This window comes from Echinops telfairi, unplaced genomic scaffold (genome assembly GCF_000313985.2).
Source record: "Echinops telfairi isolate 266 unplaced genomic scaffold, ASM31398v2 ScPeMD7_53;HRSCAF=182, whole genome shotgun sequence".
In the NCBI taxonomy this organism is placed as follows: Eukaryota; Metazoa; Chordata; class Mammalia; order Afrosoricida; family Tenrecidae; genus Echinops; species Echinops telfairi.
In genome coordinates, this window is record NW_022103951.1 from 12,268,616 (window position 1) to 12,274,028 (window position 5,413).

Genomic DNA, 5,413 nt, shown 5'->3' on the forward strand with positions numbered 1-5,413 from the left:
GCACACCCCTAGCTCATCCCCTTCCTGTTACACTTATGCCTATCATAGATCCCCTTCTTACAATGTGTATGCCTATTGTACAACCCCTTCCTGTGACGTATGTCTTCACCTGTAATTGGGGGGCTTGCACGTCCCCAGAGGGGATAAAAGCTTGGGAAACATTAAAGTTCATCTCTCTCTCTCCCTCCACGCGGACCACCAAATGGGGCTGAGGTGAGCAATGCTACCATGAATTGTGTCTGACTCCATTACTTGACTCCATCTTTTAACTCTCATGCTCTCTATGACTTTACTATAATCTTTACTTATTATCACTGTGCAATTGCACCTACCAGACCTGTGATGATTTGTGGGGTCCCCTCTCCCCTTTAACCCCACACTTGTCCCTTCCTTGGAGACCCTCCAGGAAGAGATGAAGGGGCTCCTCAACTTGATGTCTCCAGCCTGGGCCACCCAGTGCCTACAACAGGAGGAGCTTAGTGGGGTCTCTTCCATTCCCTTACTATTCAATCGAGGATCCCACCTTGGCACTCCATCAGCCCCGAACGTCCACTCTCTGCTGACTTGAGGCTGCACCTCTTAAATCCAGGTCTTTGCCTTTGAGTTGGAAGTCCAGGTGACCCACATCCTGCCTGGGACTTCTAAGGGCAGATAGGACTCTACTGTTCCAGCATGGTCCTTCCCTCCTCCTCACTCATGGTTGTCACTTGTTATCAGCCAGAGACTTGCAAGCCTCCCCCTAATGACTGAAGGTCAACATTCTTGGACCAAGACATCAGTTCCTGAGAGCCCCGAAGGCGAAACAAAGGCACACTCTGTTTGCTAGCCCGTCTGGGGCTCTCTAGGCCTAACGACAGGTGTGGCTGGTCTCTGGGGGACCTTCTTTATTCTGGGTGTTGGTCTCTTCACTCCTCCCACATGGGGCCATCATCTTGGCTACTGTTTCTCTGACTGAAGGCTTTGGGGGAAATGCTACGTCCCTGCAGCCCAGTTCCCCTACTGAAAAACGTGCAGGAAATGGGCCCATGTCTGGAGGGGATGTGACATGGGAACACAAGGCAGAGGGTACGCCAGGGCTGGAGTGGGTTGTCAGAGGCTTGGCTGGCCATGAGATGAGCCAGGGAGTCATGGCTGCTTTTCCTCCCACATGGAGTAATTTGTTAATGATTGTGAATGACGTGAACGGTCATTGGTGCTGCTCATCAGAGGCCTAGCCTCCAGCTTGGCTTGGCATATTGAACAGTTGCCTCCTTCAGACACTGCCCTCTATTCAGATGCTTGCACCTTATTAACCTTCAGAAGATACCAGCCGGCGGTGTGCTAGAAGGGGATCATCATCAAGCTGGACAAGTCCGTTCTGCGGGGGCGGGGGGTGGGGGGGTGTCTTTTGCCCGTGATGACAGGCTGTGTGCACCACGATAAACATTGTTGGTTTGAGAGTTTATTGAGAATTATGATTGTGATTTTTATTCTCCGAGTTGCCAGCCAGTCACTTATGACTCATGGTGACCTTGTATGTGTGCCAGGAGAACTGTGCTCCAGAGGGTGTCCATTTTCACAAGATCACCAGGGCTTCCTTCCGAGGAGCCTCTGGCTCAGTGGTTCCCAACCTTCATAAGGCCGTGTCCCTAAAATACAGTTCTTTCGGTTGTGGTGACCCCCCAACCATCAAACTATTTTCATTCCTACTTCATAACTGTCGTTTTGCTACTGTTATGAATCGGGCAACCCCTCTGAAAGGGTCGATCGACCCCCAAAGGGGTTGAGACCCACAGGTTGAGACCCACTGCTTTGGCTGGACTCGACCCTCCAGCGTTTCAGTGAGCAGGTGAGATAGTAACCATCGGAAACAATAAAGATACTAAATAGTCACGTGATGAACTCTGATTTTTCTGCTTCACCTTAGCTACCCATGAACTTGCCTGTGGTTGGGAGACACTGACTACATTGAGCTTCAGAACAGGAATGTTGTGGTTCATCAAATCAGGCATTGTAACAGACACTCAAATGCATTGCCATTGAGGCGTTGCCAACTCATAGCAACCCTGTAGGAAAGGGTAGTAGAAAGCCTTGTCTTTCTCCCTCAGAGCACCTGGTGCTTTCCAACTACTGACCTATCAGATCGCAGCCACCATGTTATCATGCCAACAGGGATTCACTAATAGATCCTAGACAATACAGGAAAAGATAAAAAAAACCCACAACCTGTTAGGGTGTTTTGTAACAGTTTAAGCACGAGAAAGAGCATGTCTTTTGTGTTGTTTTGTTTTTTTTATTTTAATAAATCATTTTATTGGGGGCTCTTACAGCTCTTGTAACAATTCATCCATTAATTGTATCAAACACATTTGTACATATGTTGTCATTATCATTTTCTGAATATTTCCTTTCTGCTTGAGCCCTTGGTATCAGCTCCTCTTTTCCCCCATCCCTTCCCTATCCTCCCACCCGCAGCAACGCTTGATAATTTATAAATTTTTATTTTCATATTTTACACCGTCCACTATCTCCCTTCACCCATGTTTCTATTGTTCACCCCCCTGGAGAGCAGGGGAGATCATTGTGATTGGTCCCCCCTTTCTCCCCATTCACCCCCCCACCTTCCCCCTACCCTCATGATATTGCTACTCTCGTTATTGATCCTGAGGGGTTTATTGGTCAATGATTCTCTGTGTTCAGAGTTCTTGTTACACTTAATCTTAGCTAAAAAGCCAAGAAGCAATGTGTTGAGAGTTCTTATCTGTACCAAAGCACATGCTCTGGTCTAGCCAGATTTGTAAGATAGAACTGGGGTTATGGTAGTGGGAGGGAGGGAGCATGAAAGAACTAGAGGAATGTTGTGTGTTTCATCGGTGTTATACTGCACCCTGGCTGGCTGATACCTTCCTTGTGACCTTTCTGTGAGGGGATGTCCAATTGTCTACAGATAGTCTTTGGATCTCCATTCCTACCCCCCTTGTTCACATCAAAGTGGTTGTTTGTTTGGCATCTTCTGATGCCTGATACCTGATCCTGTAGACACCTAGTGATCACATGGGTTGGGGTGCTTCTTCCATGTGGGCTTTGTTGCTTCCCTGCTAGGTGGCCACTTGTTTAACTTCAAGCCTTTAAGACCACAAACGCTATATCTTCTAATCACTGGGCTCCATCAGCTTTCTTCATCACATTTGCTTATGCACCCGCTTTGTCTTCAGTGATCATGTCAGGAAAGTGAGCATTAAGGAATGCCAGGTTATTAGAACAAAGTGTTCTTGCATTGATGTGGTATGTGAGTAGAGACCCAATGCCCGTCTCTACCTTAATATTTAACCTATAAATATATGCACATCGGCCTATATCCCTATCATTATATGTTAATACATTACATATGTACATGCCTATTTATACTTCTATAAATGTCTTTGGCCTCCTAGTTCTTTTCTCTATTTTCTTTTACTTTCCTCCTGTCCCATTATGATGTTTGACCTTCATTCGACTCTCGGTACTTCCTCTCGGCTACATTGCACTTGAGCAAACCCCACCAGGCATTCTATGCCCTCCTTGCCATTCATTTTAGATCTTCAGTTGTTCTCTTGTCCCTGGGTTTGTTGGCACCCCTGCCCTTCCCCTCACCTCCTCCTCTCCCCTGTCCTCCCCCACCCCCCTCAGAACCATCAGTCCCATTATGTTCTCCTTGGGATTGTTTATCCTGCCTGTCTTATATAGATAGACATGAAACAAAAAAACCCACCCTATGAATAGTTCCAGGTCTGTCTTCTGACCCTTATGAGTGTTTTCCCATCATGTCTGATGCAGTGCCAAGCCCTGTCCCTGAGTCTGAAGTCTATTTTCAGAATAACTCTGGGACTTTGTTGCTTTGTTCTCCTTGCTGCTCTGTTGTACTCCCTTCATGTTAGCCTCTGGTGTGAGGGGTCAGACAAGGCACAGTTCCTGCACTGTCTCCGGTGCTGCCCCCTTAGCATTTTGAGTCAGTAAGGGGACATTGTGTCTCCTGGTGAGGCTGGCCTTATGATCCTCTCTGTGCATTGGCTGCTCTGAGCGGGAATGTTGTCCTTTGAAGCTTGGTTGGCCAGGATGCTATTCTCTCTCTCCCTCTCTCTCTCTTTCCTTGCTCCTGTGTGGTCTGGGCAGACCTGCCACTCTTCCCTTGCTGTATCTTAGTGCTTCCTCTGTAGTGCATTCTTCGGGGTGGGGGTGGGGTCAACATAGCTGGGATAGGGGCTGGCTCTGCAGACCTCTCTGTTAGTTTACTGCTTCATGCCAGTATGTTGCCCTCCAGGCTTGGTGCACCAGGTTGTGGTCTGGTCCCTCTCTCCCTTTCCTGTGGAGACATAAACAGTACCCTCCCTGTGGTGGATTAGTGTACTGCGCCCCGCCCCCACACCAAATACCTTCATCTCCCCCCCTTTTTTCTTGTCCCTTACCCCCGCTCCTCTTTTCCTCTTCTTTATGTAGGTATGCTGTATGCATCACTGGACTTGGTCTGTCCCTTGCCTGTGTGCCTGTCCCTCAACCCGTAATTATGCATTAAATAGTTTTTCTTCTGATCCCACTGTATTGATTGGATCGACCTTAGTGGACTCATCTTGTAGTTGTCACTGCATGCTTAGCTAACTTTGCTTCACATAATTTCCTCCAACTCTTCCTACGAGACAATGTGCTTCATGTGTCCATCTCTGTTTTATAGGGATGTGTAGTACTCCATTGTGTGTATGTGCTAGAGTTTGTTGATTTTTTAAAATCATTTTATTGCGGGCTCTTATCACAATCCATACATACATCTATTGGGTCAAGCGCATTTGTACATATGTTGCTATCATCATTTTCAAAGCATTTTCTTTCTACTTGAGCCCTTAGTATCAGCTAATTCCCCTCCCCTCCATGAGCTTTGACTATTTATAAATTATTATTTTCTTCATATTTTACACTGACCGCTGTCTCCCTTCATCCACTTTTCTGCTGTTCATCCCCCTGGGAGGGGGTTATGTGAGAATCCATGTGATCAGTTTGCCCTTTCTTCTCCCACCTTCCCCTTCCCCTCCTGGTATTGCTACTCTCATTACTGGTCCTGAGGGGTTTATCTATCCTGGATTCCTTGTGTTGCAAGTGCTTATCTGTACCCGTGTACATCCTCTGGTCTAGCTGGATATGTAAGGTAGAATTTGGGGTCATGATAGCTGGGGAGAAGAAGCATTAAAGAACTAGAGGAAATTAGTATGCTTTGTCGGTGCTATACTGCACCCTGACTGGATCATCTCTTCCTTTTGACCCTTCTGCAAGAGGATGTCCAATTGTGTACAGATGGTCTTTGGGTCTCCACTCCGCCCTCCCCTCATTCACATTGATATGATTTTTTGTTCTGGGTCTTTGATGCCTGATAACAGATCACATCAACACCTCATGATCACACAGG